This window comes from Ammospiza nelsoni, chromosome 1, assembly GCF_027579445.1.
Source record: "Ammospiza nelsoni isolate bAmmNel1 chromosome 1, bAmmNel1.pri, whole genome shotgun sequence".
NCBI lineage: Eukaryota > Metazoa > Chordata > Aves > Passeriformes > Passerellidae > Ammospiza > Ammospiza nelsoni.
In genome coordinates this window covers 10,096,362-10,122,322 of record NC_080633.1, presented here as the reverse complement: position 1 = coordinate 10,122,322, position 25,961 = coordinate 10,096,362, and the positions used below count along the sequence as shown (strand labels likewise).

The 25,961-nt window shown below is 38.0% G+C and overlaps 1 protein-coding gene across 2 annotated transcripts in view; it reads left to right on the top strand.

Annotated features, from left to right (window-relative positions):
- Positions 1-25,961, top strand: part of PTPRN2 (protein tyrosine phosphatase receptor type N2) — a 634,307-nt gene that overhangs the window by 134,904 nt on the left and 473,442 nt on the right. The window lies entirely within an intron of this gene.

The window sequence follows — 25,961 nt, the reverse complement described above, 5'->3', positions numbered from 1 at the left end:
TTAGCAACTTTGCATTCATGTGAGTGATCCCATTGACTTCAGTGGGAGACTGTATGAAAGGCTGTATGCTCTGGAGCCTTTTGCCAGCAGCTGGCAGGCCTTAGAAGGATATTTCCTTTTCTGCAGATATGAGAATAAAAAGATGTCTTTATCCAAGAGGCAACGTGCTAGAAACCTGCCTAAGCTCAGTGTCAGCCTATTGTTCTGCTGTTAAGAATGGGGCTGCTGACATTAGAGAAGCACAAAAAAGCAGCATAACACTTGTGGGCTCTACCAGCAGTAGACCTGTGAATTAGGGCAGGATGTTGACTCTGATATCTTCTTTTTTTTCCTCCTTAGAAGCCTCAGCCCCCCTTTGGAAGTGCTGTCTATATGCTATTAGGCAGTCAAAGCACATGTTAATAGCACTGATTAGTTTTTGATTCTCAGAAAAGTAAGGAGGGGGTCAGCAGGATTGCTGCCGTTTGGACTTGCAGAGGGCTGACTTTGTCCTGTTTGTGAGAGGAGCTGACAGTGTCCCTTGGAAGACTGTCCTGAAATGCAAAAGGATCCAGGAAGGAAATCCTAAAGTTGCAGGAGCAGGCCATCCAGTGTGCCATAAGATGATCTTTGCTGGTGGTGAAGAACACCAGCCTGGCTGAACAGAGAATTTTTACTGGAAATCAAAAGAAAAAGGGAGAGTTTATGACCTTTGGGAGAAAGAGAAACTGACTCACATGAGTTTGTGAAAGGCAGGTCCTGCTTGACCAACCTGATGTCCTTCTCTGGCAGTGTGACCCACTCAGTGGATGAGGGAAAGGCTGTAGATGTGTCTGCCCAGACTTCAGTAAAGCCTTTGGCAGTTTCCCACTGCATTCTCCAGCAGAAGCTGAGTGCTCTGGGGTGTAGTCTTTACTGGGTAAAAAACTGGCTGGGTGGTCAGGGCTAGAGAGTGATGGGGAATGGAGTTACATCCAGCTGGTGGCTGGGCACAGCTGTGCTCCCAGGGCTCAGTGCTGTTTAATGTTGGTATCAATGATCTGGATGAGGGGGTTGAGTACACACACCCTCATTCAGTTTGCAAATGATACCCTGTTGACTGGATGTGTTATCTTCTGGAGGGTGGGAAGGTTCTACAGAGGGGTCTGGACAGGCTGGATTAATGGACTGAAGACAATTGTATGAAGCTCAGCAAATCAAAATTCTGGGCCCTGCACTTGTATCACAACAACCTCAGGCAGTGCTACAGGCTGAGGACAGAGCAGACAGTGGCCCTGGGGAAAGGACCTGGGGGGTGATGGTTGAAAGCAGTTGAACATGAGCCAGTTGGTCGAGAAGGCCAATGACATCCTGGCCTGTATCAGAAATGGTGTGACCAGCAGGACCAGGGCAGTGATTGTCCCCCTGTTCTCAGCACAGGTGAGCCCTTGGGCTTGGCAGTGCTGGTTACTGGATGGCTCAATGATCTGAGAGTTTTTTTCCAACCTAAACAATTCTATGATTCCACCTTACTTTTTGATCCTTAGAGATTAGCAAGCTCATACATAGAAGTGCTATAGTGAGTGAGAAACTGGAAATAAAAAAGCAGAAAGAAGGGAATGATTTCTTTAGTCACAATCCTTGTATCCCAACATCTGCCAAAGTGGCCATCTTTTTCTACCTGTGCTCCACCAGAGAAGTGTCTGCCCAAACTTACAGAATTGCTCCTCTCTTTCAACATCACAGGCACAATGCTGTCTGTGTCAGAGCCAGAGGCAAACTTAAATAGCTGTAGATATATAAAGGAACAAAGTGAAGGAGTCTTTTGAAGCCCAGAAACCACTTTGAATAATTTAGGGGTCTTTCTTATCATCCTACTGTTTACCTTGGCAGTTGAGATGTACAGAGTCAGTGGCTTATTTGTCAGAAAGATGTCAGAGGTTGGGTGACTTGGACAGCTCAAGTTTAGGTTTGTCTGTAGTTCATTATGCACAGTGTTTTTCTCCCCTCATTAGAAATAAGGGTTTTCTGAAGATTTGCAGTATTTGTGGACTATGTGGCATACTTAATAGAAAGGTTTGGGGTTTTTTTTTTCTGTTTTTATTTATATGGTGCTGAGCTCTCAGCAAGTAAGTTTGTGACAACAGATTTGCATTTTGCAGTTTCATGCAAATGTCTTTTTTCTTGCAAAATACCTTTACTTCCAGGGTGTATTTTTTACTTAAAGTTGATAATCTGTCTTTTACTGAACAAAGTGAGAAAGCTTTTGCAGAAGATGTGCACAGAGTTTTGAAATATTCATGGAAGTCTAAAAATCACGACTGACTTTTGTTTACTATAGATTGCCTTGACTTTCACAGAGATGAGAATTGGCTTTTAAAGAGAAACCCAAATCCCTCCGAATGCTTCATTTTGGGAAGGAGGGGGAGAAGCGACTCTCTGATGATTTGTTTTCATGAGATGTCTGCATTAGCTCTCAAATTACAGAGCTGATTTGATGGAAAATTGCAAGAGGCTGCTCATTTGTGACTGACCCTGCCATCTAACAAGAAGATAGATCTTAGGCATAATTGGGTTGATGCTGATTTGATCGCACACACAAAAAAAAGCTTAAAATAAGTCTTAGATCTGCAGAGGCAAGGCAATGCTCCATCCTTAAATTGCCCCTTTTGTTGGTTGTCACAGGATTTTGCTACACTGGATGACTGCTTATTGGAAATCATATGCCTCCTTCAGTGGATTGAGGATAAAGGGATTTTTATTGATGCTTTGTGCTTCTGTATTTTGTATGTGTGTTTGGAGAAAGAAGCATTTGCCCAACATACACAAAGAAATGCCCCACACCTTACACTACATAACTTGAGTGGAAGAAAGAAACCTGGTGAGATTAGATTTCCTGAAGTCTTCTCACCCACACATTTCGCATATCCTTGCACTAGGAACAGGTGAAATATTAGATTTGGCTAATGAAGGTAACGTGAGTCTTGAATAGTTTATGGGGAATTGATATTAAGAATTTGTTTCATTTTCACTGGAAATCCAAGAAGTGAGGCCACGAACAGGGAGTTTGTCTGGGAAGGAAGCACAGTGCTTATTTCATGGTGGATCTGCACACACCATGGAAGATAGATCCGGCTATTCCATGCTACCTCACATACATGGAGGCAGGCTGCATAATTTGGGGGGTCTGGGAGCCTTGTGGTGGCAGGGCTGGTTTTATAGAGCAGGGAATGAGGACTGGGAAATCTGTGAGATGTGTTAATTCAGCACCTCTCCCAGGCAGCCTCCACTGCCCCTGTGGAGCATGGCCAGCCAATTAAGCTGCCTCCCCTCAGCCACCCCGTCTTGCTCAGATGCCCATGTGGATGCAGAGGATTGCAATTTGCAACTGCCTATACAGGTGAAAATTTTATCCAAACATCCTGCTGCTTAAGGACATAGATTTTTTTGCATCCAGAGTGGTTGGGAAGCTCACTGCTTGTGCTTATAATGGGCTTGCAGAAATATTTTGCATAAGGCTGGGAGTGTTTTGCTCAGAGATTTGATTAGACATGTCTACAAACCAAACTTTCATCTCAACACAAACTGGTATTTTAAATAGGTATTATTCTGAGGCCTTATAGATTGCAATGGAAAATATTTTTAAGGCTCATTCTCACAACATCCTGAATGATGCTGCAAATAAGTTTCAACTCTATTTTAGCATAGTGGCAGCAAGCATTGCTGTGTTTGTGACAGACTCCTCCCTTTGATAAGGGAGTGAATTTGCATGGCTGAGTTAAGCCCTCTGAAAATAAGGGCTTACAATGAATAAAACACCGACGTACTGTACCCCTTTAATTACCGTAGTTCTAAGACAGCATAGTTATAACATGTAATTAAATTTCATTGTATAAATGGAACATGGGCTGTGGTAGGCACATCTTTCATCTTTTGATGTATAATGACATTCAAAATATTCTCTAGTACTCAGTTGATAAACAACTTGAAGAGTCAGGGTCTACAGAGTAGCTTGTTTGATTTTAAATTTGTAAGATTGGCACGTGGTCTCTTTTGACGATACTGCATTCTGATGTGATCCATTTATCTAATGTCATTAACAGTACATGCTGAATGTACAATTAAGCTTGAAACTGTCAATGTCAGTGGCTGTTAAAAAAGGGTTGATAAAAATGAGAAGAGGAACCGCTGTTTTGTAATAAGCATCTGTGTTGCTTTTAAGTCAAGAAAAAAAAAATCAATGAATTTCAATATATTGCTGTCTTCATTGCCAATGTAATTCAATAAATATGTTAATTCACTTTTCTGAACACTGAAGAGAGTGAAAGCTTTTTGTCATTTATTTTTGTCAGTTCTGTTTTTCTTTTTTGTTTTTTTTTTTTTTGTTTTAGTTAGACTTCCAGCTTAAGTCTAGTAATAAAAATGTTATTACATTGAAGTAGAAAGGAAATATTCTGTGTCTCAGGCTTTTAACAAACTGCAGGATTTTTTTTATTTGTTTATCTTTGAACTTGCAAGCCAGCAAAAAATGGATGTATTCTTTTATCTTTAACAATTTTCCTCCTGATAGAATAAAATGGGAGCACTTTGAGGTTCAACAAATACAATTGTCAATCCACATGCTAATTTCAATGCAGAAATTTCTTCCTAACCACATTGCTGGTCTTTATCATGAAACATGATAGATTGACTTCATATACCTAATCCTATTTAGGAATTTTCATGTTCTTTAGTTTCATGAATCACAACTGAAGTGTTTCTTTAAGAACTCTTTGACGTAATACCATTATCTGGTAGTGAATTACATAAACTGACATGAGAAATACCTGTATTTATATCTCTCTACAAGCATGCTGTTGTTTTGTAATAGTTACATCTGTTTTCTAAAGAAATTATTAACATATTACTAAGTGCAGCCGTATAGGAGAGGCTCAGAAATCATGTTCACTATGGTAATATCATTTGCTGTAGTGGTTTCCTGAAAAACCAATAGGTGTGCAAGTATTGGAAAGGAGATGTCAACTTGTGAGTGTGCAGAGCTGTGAGCTCCTCTTGCCATCAGCTCAGTTGCTGTATTTTGAAAAAGACAGAGAGGTTTCTGCTGATTGAGTAAGAAAGAGCCTGTGTTTGAAGCACAAAATCTCCTCAGGGCATCTGTGTATTAGGCTTCTCTTTCAGCATGTGAAATCTGCTGAAAGAATCATTGGTAGCATATCAGACCTCTTCTGATTCTTCCCTCAGTGCTTTCCTGTTTAATCCTCTAAGTACTAGTCAAGAAATGTACTCTCAGAATAAAGATGTATGTACTATTTTATATATATATATATATATATTCTGTTGTGTAGTTAATGGCTGAGGTTGTGTGGACATGTCAATAAAATATCCATCTGGAAGCAGTTATTCCAAACAAGGCCTTGTAAGTGCACAGAGATGTACAAAGTTACAGTTTCTACAATTGTCAGTTAATATTCCACGTGATAAGACAGCAACAGATTTGCCAGTGAAGGTTTTCAAAAGAGACAATACCATGTTTTTATTAATGCTTTGCCTTTTTTTTTTATAATTGACATTAACTGAGATGAATAAACACTGGCAAAACCAGAAATTACTCCAACTAAAGGAAAACTCATGCTGCTGTGCAATCTCCATTCCACTTTGCAGGATGGTAGTTCTGGCAGCAGGTGTTGTAGAGACAGCAGCACAGGTGGAGCAGAGTGAGTTGTGCTTATGTTTGAAGGCAAACACAAGCTGGGGAATCAGATCTGAGCTAAAGGAAAACACTACAATATAAATCTACCCAAGATGAATCATAGCAATAACCTGAAAAACTTTGCTTTGCTTTGCCCTCTTATTTTTGGAGGAGAACTAAGTTTCTAGACAGGAAATGGAGGCAATGGCATCAACTGGAAGTCAGCAGAGCATTGGTTGGTCTGTATAAGAAACTTTTATTTAAATTTCAGAGTACAAAGTCTATTGAAGGAATTGTATAAAGTGAATACAATGTCTTAATAGAATATGTCAATGGGAAGTATTAATAGAGAAGTACTTGGACTGAGCTTTGTAAAAGAATTTCTGAAGAATTGATTTCCTAAAAGATCTCTTTATATTCTTACTATTGGCTTTAGGGCCAATATTAATATAGTATTGTCTGGAAACAGTGCTTCTTTCTTGATAAGGAAAGAAGAATATTACAATGATAAGAATGTGCACCTTTGAGAAGTAGAAGGATAAACTCATATGGATAGTACAGAATGAAAGTTGATACAGCCAGGGACTAAAAATTTGACTATTATTAGAACATTCCCAGTTGGAAATGGTGGGAGAGAGGGGCTTGTATGTAATTTTCATTTATTTACTACAGTGTTATTATGAAAGGCCATGAACATTTTTAGAATGCATCTATCTGGGACATAGAAGAGAGAAACAAGTAACAATGTGCATAACATTAACAAAATGTCACCTGTAATACCCATATGGACATTTTGTTTTAAATGTACTGAAGAAAATTTAGTTGAAGCTGGAGGATGGGAAAACAAAGGCTGTTGATAAGGTTAGAGAGTGAAGTCTCTAATCAATGAGGAAACTGGAGGAGGGCATCCTAGTTGGCCTTGCACATTACACCTTGAGAGATTGTGCCAGATAGGCAGGTGATACAGGGGGATGTGGCTGATAAAGGATCAAGGAGATAAAAGTTCTGTTTAAGGCCAGCATTAGCATGAGAGCTAATGACTCATGAGCTGGTTCAGAGCCAGACTTAGAGGATTCTTCCAAGACATCTGGAGCCACCTTTCAGATGGGAACTTTGAACAAAACAGTGAGAAGGTGAAGCTTGCTGTATTTTTATATCAGAGGAAATGTGTTCTATGCAACACAGAGGAAACTCCTTTCACTTTTCTCATCCTTTGCTTGGCTTTAAACTTAGTTGCTAAGCTGCCTCTTACACAAAATTGCACTTCTGTTAATGCTGTCAGGTACTTGTGAGAGGCTTATATGTTTCAAGGAAAACATTCTGGAGAGAATCAGTATCCAGTGCTGTTTATGCTGTCTTCCTAAAAATACCTGGCCATAGGGGCTACAGAAACGCCTGGGACTCACTGTGTAACCCTACATCAGGCAGCACAGAGTGATCCATGTCCAGGCAAAGCCAACCTGAGGTGCACTGACTCCTACAGCTGTGCCTTGAAATGCTGGAGCCCTCTGGAGCCCATGAACTGTCCAGTTATCTTTGGTGTAAAGCACTAGGTCAAATTTTAATAGACTATGGAATGAAACAAGAAAAAAAAAATATTTTTAAGAGAGTTTGCTACTGAATACTATTATACTAGAAATCATGGTTTTCTGAAAGGTTTTCACTGTTTGCACTTGATTCCACTTTAGTGAACAAATGAAAATAATACTGAATAGCAACATCTTCTAAGAGGTTGCCAATTTGTTATTTTTTTTTTAAATTTGAGATTTGGTACAATAGTAACAAATTTAAACTCTTTGTCTTTAGACATGTAATTTGAGAATTTTTTCTTATATTGAATACAGACTCTGAATGTATTAAGTTTCTTTTATAAAATAAGCAATATAGGTTTTAATTCCTTTTTCTCATTTACCAGTTACTTCAGGATTTCTCCTCTTTGTATTCATTTTCAAATAAGCACCTTTGCCCTTCTCCCTCATACCCACCATGTTTGACAGATGCTGTTTGTAACCATTCATGAGCTGACTTAAAGATGTCCTTCAGATTCCTTCTTGAAATGCTCCTCTGTGGAGCATACAAAGTATGCTCTGGGAACTGGGCAGTGTTTAGTGTTACTGGCCATTCTGCCCGGTATTGCCAAGCTCTTACTTCATGGATCTGTGTCTGAATGCCATAAATACTCCTTGGGGGAGAGTATTTTAGATTGTTATTTTATTTTATGTGGATATGTAATATGTAATTTACATAGTTATAGTATATGTCTATATGTAGAGAGAGACACACATACACTTATGTGTCAATATATAGAGATGGTGGGGTGTTTTTTTGTTTATATTTGTATTTTAAACATATTCCCTGAACAATTATTGAGGATGCTAGGCAGTACAATGATACCAATAATTAAAACTAATGATGTAAAAGGCACGTTTTAAGACTTGTGGATCTTACAGCACATGTTTTTCTCCTTTGTGATTCTTGGTGGTATTTGATATAAGCCTGCTACCTTCACAAACAGTCCTTTATGCAAATTTTTGACTTTGCATATAGTATTATCCTCCTATAATTTCTGATTTATTTCAAATTATTCAGTTCTGGCTTCAGCCATCATATTGTGACATTTTCTCATTTCCCGAAATGGGATGCCCAAAATTTAGTGTCTCATGTTAAACAAAGCTATCAAGCTCATATTTTTAGCTGTTGCTTTCTTCTGTAACAGATAATAATTATTTACCATTATTTGAAAGTGATAGGATTATTTGAAGGAATATCCTCATGTTCTGTATTTCATGTTCACTTATAGTATCAAATGCTCAGACCAATGTATCCTGTTTAGAATAAACACGATACTTCAGTGCATCCAAGTGATTCAGCTGTAGCACACATTTCTCCCTGGAGATGTAAAAATTAACTGTTAGAAATTGACTGTGGTAGAAATCAAAGAAAACCAGTTCAAGTTTTCTAAGAATAAGACTTGAAAATATATTTCAAACCCCTTAAATATCTATATTTAAGGATATCCTGCTTAATGCTAGGAAATTAACAGTCATTTTATTCATTTGAAATAGAAATGCCTTCAACCTTTTAGCGAAAGCAAGAGCAAATTACAGCCAAATTTTCATTTCACAAGTCATCTTCATCCAGGATAAGCCAGGGCCCCAAGGTCAATTCTTCAATTTGGTATCCTATTTCCATAATGTTATTCTGCAGTGTACTTTCATTATTACTGGAGCACTGCTCGCTTTCCTATTAGTTTTATAAATGGCTATGTTAATGCCTTTTTGCAGACAAAACCATCTTTTGTTAATATCCCAGTGGATTTCCTAAGGATTAAAATATAGTTTTAAGCAGCCATTGGTTCTATTTATATTTTTTTCATTGATGATTAGCCCTTGTTACCTACCCAAAAATGGCATTGTTCGAACAGAGATCGAAGCAGTTTGTAAGATATGAGTGATTGGCTTGACTGACAGAAAAGAAATAATTAGAAGCTGAAAATTCTAGGAATCTTTGTAAAATTTAGTAATATCTAAGGCTATGCAATAGTAGAGAAAGAAGAAGAAAAGAGGTGTGGGGGAAAATCTATTCTGGCCAGGGAGTAGCCTTTGTTAATACGAGGAGTTCTGCAGATAAAACTGTTTTCTTTGTCTTTTCTGTGCTGTTAGTGGTGAGAAGATACCAGTGCAGCTCTGCTGGGGTGCCACTCTTACCCCTAAAATCTTGCCAGTTTTGTTTTAGATTGTTAAATATTTACCTCTGCAGTTATAATAAATACATACCTTATGTAATATCCAGGACAAAAATGGATGGAATATGCCTGAAGTGTTCAATAGTCTACATCCTTGATAGGAGGGTTTGTGTTTACTGTGCATAAGTTCTCATCATACCTTAGAGAGAGTGGAAAATAGTCTTTCTGGGAGCCATATTGATGAAATTTGATTTTTTTCTGGTGTATCTTTTGTTGGGGGAATAAATGATTTATGTACATAAAATGAAATATTTTCAAGAAAGAGGATAATGAAAGAAGCTATTGACTGGTTACCTTGATTTTCCATACTCTACATATCTTGTGAACACTGTACAAGCATTTCATTAGATATACAACAAAATGCTGTTTGTAGTAGCAGAGTATTCTGTTCTGCTTTAGAATAGGATATTGCAGTTGGAAGGGACCTACAGGATCATCCAGTCCAATTTTCTGACCACTTCAGGGCTGATCAGAAGTAAAACCAAAAAAGTTCTTAAGGGCATTTTCCAAATGCCTCTTAAACATGACAGGCCTGGAGCATCAACCATCTCTCTAGGTAGCCTGTTCCAGTGCTTGGCCACCCTCTCAGCGAAGAAATGATTCCTAATGTCCACTCCAACCCTCCCTGGCACAGTTTTGAACCATTTCCATGGATCCCATCACTGGATCCCAGGAAAACAAACTCAGCACATCCCTTCCCAATTCCCCTCATCAGGAAGCTGTGGAAAATGGCAAGGTCACCCTTTGTGGTGACCCAAAGCCCTTCTCTGTTCTTCATAAGAAACACCTTCCATCCCTTTCACCAGCCTTGTTGTCCTCCTGTGGATGCATTCAAGGACCTTCACATCCTTAAATTGTGGAGCCCACACAGAACTGCACACAGCACTCCAGGTATAATTGTCTGTTTTGAGCAGTGGGTTGTGCTGTGTTCGTTCCAGGTTAATACATTTATGAAGTGGGTTTTTGTAACAGAAGCTGTGTCTTAGCAGGAGCTCAATCTTCCTGAGAACATCTATCCAAACAGCTATGTTCAACTTCTGAAATTGGACTGATAAATGTTCCATACCTGACCTGCTGCATCTGGAACAAAACCAGTGGGCTTAGAACCCTCAAGATGGAGCAGTCCTTTTGCTTTGCTCAGCAGAACACCAACTTTTTATAAAAGAGAAACCATTCTGTGTGATTTTTTTCCATGCATCCTGATATATTTGTAAGTCTTGGAGACATACAGTTTAATACTTGGTTGTGGACCTCAAGCCCATCTGACATATTGTCTCTGAGGAAGTTATTTTAGTTGAAATTCTCAAACTTGAATGCTTAAATATGAGTATATGTGACAACTTAATAGCAGTCTTCTGAGCATGGTTTTTTGTTGTGTCAGTGTCAGCTTGTGGTAGACACATACTTCAAAAAAGAAAAGAGCATTTTCACTTTAATACATAATAATAATTCATGTTTTCAAGGTATTTTATACTCGGATTTGAAGAAAAGTTCAGAGGTCCTTGAAGTGGTGGATACTTGTCCTAGCATTCCACACTGTGCAGGTGGAACCAAATTAGATCCTGAGCATACATGCATAGTCTCAGAAAGGCTTTTTAACACATATGAAGGAGAAAATTATTGTGGCCAAATTGCTTCTAGATTTCCTCTGCATGCATTTAGCTAAGTCAGTGCACTTAATTTTTGGGCTTACCCCTGTCCTGCTCCTGTTCAGGTGCTGACGTGAGCACCTGCTTTGGACATCTGCTCCAGGTTCACCTGACCTCACTTCAGGCTCTCTGCTGAGGGTGAGCTGGGAACTGACAGACGGTCCACAGCCAATGTAGAGAGGCACTTATGCAGAGTGTAATTCATCCTTGCTAAAATCAGAAATTGCTTCCAAATGTATTCCACTCTCTTTCTCTCTTGGAGAGTCTCCTCTTGGAGGCTTTCCCTGTGCTGTTCTTAATTTCTTCTAAAAATCTCCGTAGGTCTTGTGGCTTCCAGGGTATATGTGCTGCCTATTAGTTAAGATACTTTATATTAAAAACTGTCAAAGAAATGAAAGCAATTTCGTATGGTTCCTGATTTAATGACAGTCTGCTTGCACATTGGTTGCTTTCTGTTGGCATCTGGGTCCTAGTACAGACTGCCATTCTTAATCATATTTTAATTTTCAAATAAATTGCTTTCATTATCCTTTCATTTACAATACCATGTGTGCATTACTGCTCATTAATGTTTGTCATCTACTTTGCTGAGACTGGGTTTTTAAATAGCCATGGTTGCAATGCAGTAATTAAAGATGATCCATGTTGGTTTTGTAGAAATTATTCTGAAGCCTTCTTACACAAAAAAAAAAAAAAAAAAAAAAAACCGAAAGAAAAAAAATAGAAAAAAGAAAAACAAACCCAGAGTGCTGTTAAAATCAATTCCTTAAATGTAGGGAGGCAGCTCAGCACAAGGCGTTGCCTGTGGGTAAGAAGAGGCCACTTCTAATGCTTCTGCCTGAATGATGGCTAATGATGGATCTGTGTGAAAACTCTACATCTCTGTAATTACTGTTGGGTTTGAGTATAATATTTTACACTTGAGATGAAGTAAGTTTTTTTCCTCAGTTATTTTGCAAAATTTTTTATTCCACTCTCTGTTTAGTAGTATTGGTTTTTATACAGCCAATTCCTTCCCACTTTTTTTCTACTTCAGATACCAAAACCACAAAGGGACAGACACAAAACAACAGGGATTTTAAAATTACAGTTTTGGAACAGAATCTCTACCAGACAGAAGTCAAACCAATAGCAGTGACCTCTGCCCTGGTTGTAGTCTACCCATATTCCATGGGTAGCATATGGAAATGCTTCCCATATCTGCATGTGCAGTTAGTATTTACTTGCCTGTGACACAACCTGTGAGACTGATTTTATGCACACACAAAATTGTGAATCTCCATGTCTGTGCTTATCTGATATTTTTATTCCTTTGCTCCTTAAGTGTCTGTGCTCAGCTTTTAAGACCTGGCCCTTAGGGATCCTTATGTGAACGTTCAAATGGAATGTCACTACTGATATGGCACAGGAGTAAGGGAACAATTATACGTTATTCAAAGAAATTTAAATGGATTTTTGAGATAGGATGCTCTTTATGAACTGCCAGAGAATTAGTTGGTTTTTTGGTAGTAATATTTTAAAAAACAACTTCAGGATGTATCCATCCTTACATGACAGCACTTGGCCCCAAGGTGGGACCCCTTCTTGGTGGGACTTGAAACTTGAGTCCTGCAGTCACCTACAGAGTTTTATGTGTGGCACTGTGTGGTCATAGCTGAAGAGGCCTCTCCTCTGTCAGGCTGCATTTTCTTCTGAGCTAAAGAGTTGAAACACATCCTGCTTCTTGCAGTCTGTATTATCATTTGCTTGCAGTGATGCTTGTCAGCTCTCCATGACCAAGGTGTTCACAGTCACTCCCTGCCTCAGTGCAAAAAAGCAAAAGTGAAAAGAACCAAAATTAACAATGTGTCCATTTTTTTTTCCTATGGTTTATATATCTTTATGGAAGTATTGTGAAACAAAACTATTTGAAAACATATTTTGGTGTTTTCACACCAATAATTAAGTGTAAATAAGACCAAATTATTTAAACAGTAGCAATTCCAAATACATTCAATTAATGATAAAGCAATAGATTCAAATTTATGATTTTACTAATTTGACTGATAGAAGAAAACCCATTACCTCTCTACTTGAATCTTCTCTTCATGATTATAGTCAAACAAGTCGAAATAGGTGTAGCACCTCCTCTTAGCATTCATTCACTAAAAAGTCAGACTGGATGCAAAGTGATAGAAGCCCCTCAGCCAAGGCTGGATCCATGAAGTTTTTTTAGTTTGTTCTTTTGTTATGGTTAATCCAGTCATCTCAGCCTCATGCTTTCATTCGTATCAAGGCATTTATCTCTTCAGTTTATTGACTTAGTTTTTAATTTAGCCAAATGACCTACAGCATGTGCTTCTTTGGTATCTTTGGAGTAAATCTGTCGCAAATATACCCCTAAATTACTTGTCCAATCTTGTATGCAAGGTTTGGTAAGATGTGTCAGACTTAAAAACACTTCTTTATAAAAATTAGGCCATTTACTATGAAAAGAAATGTTGCCCTTGTTTGTTCTTAGAATACTTTTACTTATTTGAAAATTGTCTGTTCTCATTAATAATAAAAAATGGAAGGAAAGGAAGTAGAGTAGAGAAGTTGATAACCCTGCACCAGATAATCTAAGGACATTTCTAGATAAAACTGCAGGTTCGCTACTATGAGTGTGGTTAGCTTTGGGACGATATTTCAGAAGTTATTTGTCACTGAAAGGATAACAATTATGCCTTTGTGAAATGAATTCATCTATCCCATGCAAGAGCCCAGAGTGCCATCCCACTGTACCATAACCACACAAAGCACCTCAGCCCATGCATGGGCAGGACTTTAAAATCACATCTGCAAAGGAAGCTTCGATGCCAAAAAAAATTTGTGTTTCTACCTCATACATCTGTGTTACATCTCTGTGTTACAGCAAAGCTTTAACATTTCCTGAAGGGTGTGGTATGATTCTAGAAACATTTTGCAAATGCTTGTAATTTTTTGCATTTTTTCCTAAAACTGTGAAAAAACAAGAGAGCTGTGCTAGTCTGAAGCTTCAGTAAAAACAGCTGCTTAGGCAAGTAGTTATGTTTAAGCATAAAAATGTTCCCCGTAGCCCCTGGGAGGCTTGCAATAAATGGAAATTTAGGCATATCTTGAATAGTAACTTGGTGAATTGGAACTTGTACAGAAAGAGCCTGGGTAGCTTGACATCCTGCAGAAATACTTGCAGCCTTAAACGCTTATAAATATTTGTCTTAAATCCATACCTAAACTTTGTGTGAAAAGTAGAGAAGTCCATGGTGGTAAAATGTGTTTCAGGATATTTCTTTCAGTTTCTGGACATCTATAAATATGAGGGCTCATAGCCCATTGCATATGTAGCCTTGAGGATGGTTAGTCATTTATTGGGGTAGAAAAAAGGTAAACACATTTATTTTCTAATTTTGGACGTACTTCATTAGGTGATTCAGTCTGATGCAGTGAATGTGTCTAAGCATCTTCTTTTACTTATTTGCCACTTTTTCCTGTGGTGGATAATGATATTCTGTATATGCTGATTATAAGATGCAAATACAATGACAGTTACAATTCATCAAGAATCTGGATGGCCTCAGATTTAAATTTTAGTAACTAGATACTCAGGAGGTTATTATACTAAAAGTTCATAATCAGAAGAGATGCAATAAGGCCTTTTTATTCCTGTTCAAGTACATGAAGACTATCAATATTAAGCCTGAGAATCAAAATCTGTGCAGAAATGAAGAGAGGAGAGAAGAGCAGTGATACTCTAAAAGAAACGTTGTTGGTTTTGCATGGATTTTCTTATTCTGGTCGTGGTTATCAAGGTTTGAGGAACATCCCTGCTCCTAGGAGAGGAAGTACCTCAAAGCATTGAAGTTGCTGCAATAGCTTTAGAATAAGCAGCCAACACTTGCTTTTCAGTAATGTAATAGGGGATCTACACTACCCTTGTCTTACTGTATAAGAGGTATCAGTGATGCCAGTGAATCGCTGAGAACCTGCCAACAGTGTTAAAAAAGTAATCTTATTTATGTAGGTATATTTTTCTGTTTGTTTTGTGATATTAAAGTAAGCAGAGCAGAAAATGATAGATGATTTTTTGATTTTTTTTTTCCTGAGTAACAGTCACTGTCCAGATAAGGTGAGGGCTAAAAGACTTCTCTTCTTCAAACCACATAATATGCCATTTTCATTTTGTGCTGCTTATAACCCTGAGTGTCACAGCTTTCTATTCTAGTCTGAATAGTCAATGAAACATTATGAAGCCGATAAGAAAAGCTGGTCCCTGTTCCTTGGCAACGGCTGTTAAGCAGAGCTGAGTGCTGTTGATTGAGGAGATTAGCTGCCAGAGATAAACCTCCTCTTTTTGCTGCCCTGCTGCTTATCTTTCCACCCATAACAAGTTGCACCAAATATGACAGCAGTCAGTGGTTTGGGCTGAATATGAACTTTGCAGCAAATGAAATTTGTGCAAAACACTTCGGGTGCTGACGTTAAAATCTTGAATTTATTCAAATTTTGCAGGTTGTTTTATGGACTGTAGTTTCTTGGCTTAGGGGTGAACATTTTTATTTGAAAGGGTGGTGCTCCAGATGTGAGGGAAATGGGATGTCCTGTTGCTACACTGAACGTTCATAAACACTGAAGGTAGTAGCAAATATTAGTAACAGTTTTCTTTTGCTGCTGTTCTCAGTGACATTCAAAGAATACACGAGCTATAAAGTAAAATTACTGCAGCTACTAGGCATGCAGAAGTTGGATTAAAAATTACAAATTGACTATTTTGGTTGATGTCTTAAGGAGAAAATGCTACTCTATATAAAACAAAAACATTGGATACATCTAAATGTGCTTCTGTCTGTACATGGCTTGGAAATCTCTCTGGTTTCAGTATATCCACGTTACATTTCATGACAGAAGCATTGTTGCTGACTGGAAAATTAGTGCTGAAATATGACTAGGGGGAGAAGCTGGTGACTTTTTCCTTTCTCAAAATTTGCATTTCTGTTTCCTTTCCCATTTTAAAAATATTGGCTTATCCCTCTGCTTACGTAAGTGAGTCTGCAGTTCTGTTTGTGTTTCTGACCTTGGGGAGGTCTCTGGTGCTGCCCACACCACCACCCTGGATCTGCTGGCCCTTTGCAGACCTCTCTGTTGGCCAGGGCAGGAGCATGGGCTGGGCTGGTTGTTGAATGGCAAAGCACTGGCAAAAGAGTGAAACTCTTGAGTTGACATCCTTAAGAAAAATCATCTGTGTGCAGAGAACTGGGTGAATAGTTATTCATCTAATAAATGTCCTAAGTTCAGCATTATTATTTGAATGTGTGTGATTGGTGTAAATAATGCAGCAGAAGCTTCAGAATAATAGATTTTGAGTAGAGGCATTTTCCTTCAGGTAGGATTGGAACCCCTTTCTGTTAGATCTATCAAAACATTCTAAAAAGCAGTGATGGTTTCTGGTGGAAGAACATTCTGCTGGAATGGAGGAAGCAACAACAAACAGAGTTAATATTTTCTATGTGTTTTTTTTACTCCAATCAAGAATCTGGCACCTCATAAGTAATATAGTATCAGGAAGAATTTAGAAAGATACAGTTTGATGCTCAACAGTAAAGTATTATTTCACTGGGTAACTTTGCTGATTCTAAAGTCCTGGCTTTCAAGTTTTTTTATTTTCTATCTTTGATGAATGCTTTTTTGATCCTTTTGTAGCATGAATATTTTGTTCAAAATAATTTTTATTTATTTTGTTTTCTTTTAAATGTATGTGCTGAGTGTACAACTTCTGTACTTAACCACTTCAGTTGCAGGATATTCTAAGGGTGTAAGCAGCTTAAATCCAGCCCCCAAAGTCCAGGTAAAGATTGGGGCTTAATTGTATACAGTATTGTAAAAGCCCATTACAACTTATAAGTCTGCACAAATGTTAGGCATTTTGTGTCAGTTGTGTGTATTCTGCAAATAAAATAGGAAGCAATTTGGGGTTGCACATGTCACATATATTGAGGGATCTCTGTACACATTGCAAAAGCAAAAGAAGTCTTGCTTTTCAGATCCCTTCTTATCATAATTTAAGATATTTCTGGTCCTAAAAGTTATTTTGAATAGTAGCACACAAAACTGAGGAGAATTTCTGAAACTGCTCCCAGCCCTGTTCCCAATCCCTGTTCCTGTATCCTTCCATCTGTCTGCAGGCTTACTTAGAGAGACTAAAGATCATCTGCTGTGCTGGGGACTTCTGTGCTGGAAAAGGCATTTCACCACAGGGCTTTTTCCAGCCCATAAATAATCTCCTTTGCCTCTCTCAATGTCCTTTCCTAAATTTATCATTCATCTTCAGATTTGGACTGCAACTGCATTCCCATGCTGACTTTACCAATGCACACTGAATGATGTCACCTCCTTGTTCCCACTTATTGCTGTTATATGTCCCATGTATCCCCAAACCCTCTTTGTGCTTTTGCCCTCACGTTGTCCCAGGCTGAACCCTGGGGTTTGACCCAGGCAAGGAGGACTGTAACTTGTGCTGCCCTTCACCTGCTGCCATCAGCAAAGCAGCAGGCAGTGCTCTGGGTCTGTCCCACAGCTGGGGAAAAGCTGTGTCAGGACCTCAAATTAATTGTAACAAAAATAACTTTTCTGAATGCAGCTTCTGATAGGTGGTCTGAGGTATGTGGCATCACATTTAGCTATTTCAAAGCACAATTTTCTTGAGAACTGTCAGATTTTTCATGCTCTTCAAACTGTTCAGTTGAAACTGTGGGCATCCTGATGCCAAAGTTTGAGTGAGGTGCTTGGCTGTTCCAGTGCCCAAGCCTAAGGTGCCAGAGGCAGCTTGATGTGCTGCAGCCTCTGTAGGTCAGACTTGAGCAAGGTGTGGAGATTTCTGAGATAGATCCAAACAGTTGTAATCAGGCCCCAGGGTGCAGCACTCTGAAGTTATCCTTGTTTATAAGGATTTGTCCTCCCCACCCCAAAGGATCGCACTTAATTTTTCTGCTGATGTTTCTAGGTTCACATAATTTTCCATATTTTTTAAAAATATTTTGCAGCTAGGGAAAAAGATGGAGGTCTTTGTTAATATAATTCCATTCACGTCTGAAGTCAGTTCCATTTAGGAATAAATTCAGTAACTCAGCTTACAAAAGCAATCTGCTGTCTCAATAAATATTGTCCTGCAAAGATCTAGAAAGCTTCTGGTTTGGCAAAGGACAGAAATAAACCTAGTTTGCTCTATTAGACACTGCAGCTGTGAATATGAATGGAATGGTCATTAGTCATGTTTTCATGAGAGCAGAGTCTCCTACAAACACATAATAACCAACTCTTAAAATACAAGCTCTTGGCACTTAGGACCAGTTAAAACTTTCACTACTTTGTTTTTAATACAAAATTAAAATTAATGCAGAAATGTATTTTGCTGAACATGTTTCCTTGCAGAGTTATTTTTGCCTTGGGAATACAGATGCAAGAGCAGCTACAGTCTGATCACACAGTGAAGACATTGCCAGAACCAAAGTGGTTCTTGGCACCAACCAAAAATGTGATGGGGATCCTTGAAGTGACTGAAGTACATCTCAGTGATACTTGGAAAATTAGTGTACATAAATAAGCATTAGTATATTTGCATCTCATTGATTCCATAAATAAATTCTTAGTCCCTCCAGTAACCTCTGTTCATAAATGAATATTGGGTAAATAAATTTTTAAAAAATGTTTCATTTTCAATTGTTCACCATTCCTTGTTGCTCTGGCTTAATTTTAAACAGTGCAAGCAATAGGAGCTCCATTACCCTTCCAGGAGGAAGCTGAACAGCTCCAGAATAGTTTCTCCCTGCTTGAAACTTATTCTGATTCAGAATGTTCATTTTTGTCTTTTCACTCCATTTCTCCCAATAATGTCATAAATAATCAACCAGGTTGCATAAATGTTGAATGTTTCTTGTAAAGAATCAGGTAGTTCAATGCTTAAGGCTCTATGTGACTGCTTCCTTGCTTTCATTTTTCTCTAAACTTCTCTAGTTTATTCATATCTTTCTGATAATGACATGGTCAGAATTGGATGCAGAATTCTGTCTCTTTTTCTAGGAAAAAGGCTTTTTCTAAATGGGGAAGGGCACATGGCTTAGATTTCTCAGTATTGAAATTACAATGTCTGGTAAACCTGCATGTTAATCTTGCAGTCCAGTGGATAAACAGGTTAAAGGAAAAGATAGCTTTATTTTATGCCTACTAATACTTGATTTATACTTGAATTTAAAGTATTTACCCTCTTGGAGGAAGATTTATATGTTTAAATAATTCCTCCATTTTCTCCTTACTGCCACTATTGACCAGAAAGGGAATTGCTGCACAGAGGATTTTGATTGCAAGCTCTTCTTTCTTAGAAGCATCACAGTTAATACAGAAAGCATAGCTTTGCTTAGAAAAGCCCTCTCAACATACCACAATTAGAATTTCTTGGGCTTTTCCTCAAAGGTGTTCTGGATTTGCCTCTGATCAGAATTAGAGGCAGATGGTTCCTGTGGTTTACAGACTGTAGTGGTTATCTGGATGTGGGAGATGTTGATTCAGTCACTATTTTCTGATCCTTTATTATCCTCATCACAGAGCCAAAACATAACTTTCATGCTATGTGGCTACCTAAGCTGTGGAAAGTTCAAATGTGGTTCTCTAAGAAGTACCAAGTTATTGAAGCATTATTCAGCTTGAACATTTGCTCCAGCAGCAGAATGTTAAGGCTTGCTTTCTATTCATCTCTACTTTTTCCTTTCCTTAAAGTCCTTCCTGCCCTCTCCTCCCAAGGCATGGCCATTATTTCAATGTTTGCAAGGCCTAAGTATGGCCTGTTAAGCTTCATTTCTGTGCTCTGAGTCACATAAAGTAGGCATTGAAATCTGAACCTTTCAGTCTCTTAGTTGAATAACTTTGGGGCTTTTGGAAAGCAGGCAGTATTTCCTTCACGGCAAGCCTGCTCTCCTCTTGCTTTGTTAGCCTGGAACTCAGTTTTCACAGGCCTTTCCTTCCCTCCTTTTGCTGTGCTGAGGAGTTTTTAGTTACTTTCTCTAAAATTTACATATTTCTGTTGTAACTTAAAAAAATCTCTAAGTGTGTGTAATGCTTTAGGACTGTACAATCCAGCACTTAAATTAGCAGGTTAACACAGAAATAGTTATATAATAGTTATATTTCTCTTCTGTTGAAGATTTCTTTTTTTCTGTTTGTTTGGTTTTTTTGGTTTTTTTTTTTTTTTAATTTTTTTTTTTTTTTTTTAAAGGAAGGACTGAGACCTCCAGAACTTGCAGTCCAAATTACTCCTTGAGACAAGGGGACCCTAATTCCCAGAGGAACTATTCATGCCTCAGAATGATGTGGAGCTTTGAAATCCCAACCCTATCACAGTATTTGCACAACAGATAACTAATGCTCCTGTTAATGTTAGCTTTTATCTTTAAATATGACCACTTTCATAATCACCAACATCCTTCCCAATTCTTTTAATCACCAGAAATATTCAGGGGTTTCAGGTTTGGGGAATTTTTCAAAGTAGACCAACTATCCACCTTTTTCCCTAAATATCTGGGTCCAGAGAGGTGAGAAGAGGCATTAGATCTTGTTAGAGTTCTTTTATAGGACTGTTTGGTGATCTGGGTTGCAGCAGAATTTTTTAAAAGTTACCTTTACCTTCCAGGTTGCAATTTATTCAGTTGCTGAAGAAGAGTGGATTTACTGGACTCTTAGTTATCCACTGTATGGCAATTTTTTTGTTGGATAAAAAAAATAAAAAAAATCATGTTTAGACTGTCCTACTTCATTGTTTTCTGATTTTTATGGTGTTTCTATTATATTTGCAGAATAAATCTACAAAAATATGCCATGTTTTCCTTGAAGCTGAGGATTTACTTTTATTGCATAGTTTTGTGCCTCACACAGTAGCAAAGGCAGGATGCCACCACAAACTCTTGTTAAACAGTTTCAATGCACTTTCCTTACTTGTCTTTTATTATGCGTTTTTCTAGAAATATGGTACAAATATGATAGCCTTTAATTTTAAAATAATATCTCCTAATTTTAAAGAGCTGCCCTAAAGTCTTCCACCTGCCTGTCAGCCATCAGGACAGGGAAGGACAGCGTGGGTGGAGGGTGGCTGGAGGTGCTCAGTTCTGTCCTGGGGTGATGGATCTGGAATCGGGGAATTCGGGGTGAGCAGCCTGGGCTCCAGGGCTGATCCCTGTCCACTAGATGCCACTATTACTGCTCCTAAACGGGAACAGCCGAGGGCCACTGAGGGAAACAACCAGGGACTACAGAGATAAGCAAAATAAAATGACAAAAAGGTTTTAAAAGCTGAGCAGGGGGATGTTGCTCCTTGGAAGGCTGCTCTCCCCCTGATTGCAAACAGCAGCTTTTCTGCTCAGCCACCGCAGGATTTGCTGTTGGAAGCACTGGACTCACATTTCCAAAACATTGTGTGAGAAATGACACTGTAGAAGCCACTGCTGCTCTATCTGTATTAGCTCTACCTTACTTGCAACGTGAATATAAAAGTAGAGATATAAGTTATGAAAAAATACTTTTAATAGATGGAATATTAAAATAAGTTGTTTGCTGAAGACTTTACTTGTAAATGTTGACTATGGATTTGTGGACTATATCTTTTGAAATAAGCTTCCTGGCATACAACTTAATGTCCTCTTCAAGGAACAGTAACATTTTTTTTTTTCTTTTTAATTTTTGAAAAGGGATTTTGAAAAGGAACTCCATACTATGGGAAACAGCAGGGAGAGAATAATAAAATACTGTAACAATCTCCTTCATACTTCCTAAACATTTAACATCTGTGACCTTGAAGTTCAGTGTCTTGAGACTTTTGAGATGCAAATATTATGCTTCCCATTGGAAAAGGATTTAATCTCTCCAGTAGGCAATTCAGGCTCTTACTGTGGGTTGTAACACTGACCTTTTTATTAGTCCTGGACCTTACAGCACCTTAAACTACTAGCTAGGGGAAGGAGTGTGATGTCCATATTCAGTGAGAAGAAAGGATTCTTTTCTTACAGAAGGTTAAGTTGCTGGAGAATGATGCCCATTGAAAACATTACAGTATTTTCTCTCGTTAACTGCAAGAGCACAAATGATGCAAGCCAAGGTGGCAGAAGCTGCCATTTGACACACACCACTGGGTCTGTGGACTTTCTTTTTTACAGGAACAGAGCATAATGACTGCAGTATGGGGCAAAACTTGAATTTTATACAGAGCTTTAATTTGTTAACAATTGTCAGGTAATTAGTGTGAGGAAGCTGAAGCATGGCTACTGACACTGTCTGGAGAGCTGCTCCTTTCTGCTGCTGCAGGAGTCTGAAGAGCAGAAAGAACCAGGTGCTTCAAAGCATCTGCTTGAAGGCTCCTTTGCAAAGGTCACTTGTCAGTGCCATGTCAAAGTTTCACTGCATGCAGATCTAAATAATTAATTACTGCACAGCACAATCTTTTAATTTACATATATCAAGCTTTCAGCTTCCTGCAGACAAACTCCAGTATCTCTATCAGTCTTCACACCTTTGCTCAGTAGCAAAAGACACTCAGCAAGAATTTTTTGCTGGTATTATTCAAAACTAAGCCATATCTTGGATACATCTTGGTTTCAGTCACCAGATTAGCCACACATAGTGATTCCAGGATGGAATATGTTTCTTGCCAAGGACAGTTTTTTTTAACATGATTTTTTTTTTTTTTTTTGGAGATATGACTTCCTATAAAGAACTGCATGAATCAGCTGCCCAATAAACAGTGCTGCCTTCAAGGTGAAGGTTGACCCTCAGTACAAGTTTCCAAAGATTTTTTAGTAACTCTTAAGCACTTGATGCCCATCTCCTTTATGAAGTCAACAAACTGGTGCAATCAGCTCTTCTTCAAACTGTTTCAAACTATATTTTTTTGTGTTGTCCTTTTACATTATTCAGTACCTGGATGTCAATCATGAATGTAACATGGTACTTCCTCAGCAGGTAATGGAGATCATATATATGCACTAATTCAGGACAAATAGCCAACAATAATGAATAATGATGGGTGTTTTCCATTTCCTTTTAGACCTCTCTCAGTGATCAGCCTTCCAGAACCTGTGTCTTGACTTCCTCATGGTTTAATTTATATGTTGCATTTTTTTTACTAGAAGTTGATAAGTATTCAGTGTGAATATGTTTACCATGCTCCAGGAAGTTGTCTTTAATAAGAGACATCTGACACTATTGGAGATCTTATTGGGCACTTGAGTTACAGTAAATTTGTGTCCTTTAATCTTAGCATCTAACTCTTCAGTACATAATAATTTGTGGAAAATCAAGATTTTAAATAAAAGCTTGTAAAAATTTATGTTTGTGTTTCTTCTCAAATATTAAGCCTATCAGCAAAAGAGCCAAATGGATAAAGAAGCATTTCACTGTTCCCTTGGGTGTACGGATGTATTATTCTTCTGGTTTATTTTCTTTGAAAACAAATCTAGCATCTCTCTAAGAGCCAACATGAGCATGCTTTAATGCAGATTTTTCCTGGTCTAACTATAACTGTTAAGATATTATTATGAGAAATACTACTTTTTGCTGACAGCAAATGATAACACCTTAATAACAAACATGTGTCCCTATTGCTCAGTCTCACCCTTCCCTCATTCTGTGTAGATGTCCTTTGCATGTTATGTTCCCTCTCCTAACACAACTTCAGTGAAGTTCAGAATGAGCACACTCTCAGCAGCTATGGTGTTATTAAAACATCACTCACTCTTTGAGTTTTCTCTGCCCTGATACATCTTCAGTTAAATCCGGGAGCTTTTCCACTCTCCTTTTTGCGTTATGCACAGCTTTGGACATTCCTCTCACTGTCTGAGGCCAGCTGGTGGCACAGCAGGGTCCAGAAGGATGCACCATGTACTGACTTTCTGTAAATCCCACAGTGACTGGGATAGTGCACGGTAGACTAAGCTGGACATTTTAAATATTAGCTGTAATTTAATTTAATCTGTTTTTCAAGTAAAAATGAGCTTTGTGCTGGACCTAAGCCATTTCCTACACTGCATCTCCCATTTAGGTTTCTTGAAAGTAAAAGAGGGGCACTTCTGGCAATTTTTCTTGGTAAAATGGCTCTCCCTTGCCTTCTCTTCCTTTGCAATCCGTGTCATTGAAAGCGAGGTTATTTAAAAGATACCCTTAAAATTGAATGCCCAACCTCAATTTAATTTTTAGGTCTTATATCTTGCCACAGAAACCTTATTAATTAAAAAAAAAAAATTAAAAAGTCAAAACACACCCAAAACCAAACAAACCAACTCCAACCAAAAAAAGAGAAAGCTCTAAGCAAACAGAAAAATCTGGGAAAATTCCTACTTTTTCAGAAAAAGCAGCTGAACTATGAAATGTATTATTTGCACGACTCCAGTCCCACTGTAATCCCCGGCACAAAGATCCTCTGTATTTTAGAGCTGGTATTTGCCAACCACTCCTTGGGGCATTCTGCTCTCTCTCCTCTCTCCTTGTGCTGCATTTAGCAGAGCCCAGTGCTATTTGTGGTTGCAGCCCCTCCAAAGCTTATTATGCCCATATTTCAAGTACAAAAGCCAAAGTAACTTGCAGTTTCTCCCTAAGCTGTCCCAGTGTTTTTGGTAGATTGTATAATGCAGCTCAGGCTCATGTGCTAATTGTTAATTTTAGAATTTAAATGGGTTTTGTTCTATTCAAGGGAAATAGGCTGAAGGTTTCTGAAAACTCTGAGTTTAGGAAAACGGTTTGGTCTCTTTTAGAGTTTGTGAGTGAATTAGTTTTTGCATCCATGGAGATATCCTTTAATGATACTTAATGCAAAAATCTTTCATTTTTATGGAATGTGTATGCTTTTCTGGACTCTAAAACAATATTAGAATTATTTTTAAGGTAAATTATCTCTAAAAAATGCATGGAATATTATTTGTTTATGTAAACATAGATTTTGTAGTAATTGTTTGTAGCCAGTAATGGTGGTATTCCAAAATACAGTTGGCTGTGTCAGGTTATGTTTCATTTTGAACAATCTTGTTCCTAAACACTGAGATGTTCTTCTGTTCATTTCTGAATCAAAACCCCATTCCTGCTATCCATCCATTTACAAGTTGGCTGATATTTATATACTTTGCTTATTTTCAACTGCAGCAGGTTTTTAAACAGAGATGAATATTTTAATCTGCTGTTAGGCTGCTTTTCACATTACATGTCAGAAAACCAAACCCTATCTGTCTATGTGGTTTCCAAATTAAACCTAGCTTCCAATAGCAAAATTAGATTCAGATGTAGGGTTTTAATTTGAATTAACTTAATTTGACAGTTGTAAGTGACAGGAGGATTGGAAAGGAGAAGAAAGAAAAAGTTGGCTAATTTCAATGAGGTATTTGTGTTTAACAGTGAGGGCTAATAATGCCCTTTTTCTGCATCCTGGTTTGGTTTATTTTCTTTTATGCCATTATTTGTGTTTAGTGAACAGCTGGGCCAGTAGTTCCCATTTGTAGTCTTTTAGCTCTGTTAAGTAGCACAGAAAGTAATGGACATTTGCAAATTAATGCTTACCCTTATTTTCTGCTCATCTGATGCAGTTCTCCTTTTAGAGCATAGATGTAGTATCAGAGCAGAAGTAATTACTGTGTTAAAACTAGGATTGCAGTAGAATATTTTGCTAATTAAACTTGTTGCATTTAAATTGCTTCCTTTGGATCACTATATAGAAGAGAACTATTTTGAACAATAAATGAAACCACTTTCTTTCTCAGAGACCCAGAATTGCAGATGGTCAGATTGTATGTGAAGCACCTAGACTCTGAATTAGGCTTTTGTATGAAAGGGAGAAAGGTAATTTGAATGTTTGAACTCCCTGTTCCTCCCACACATACACAGGAAGCTTGCCTCAAAATGA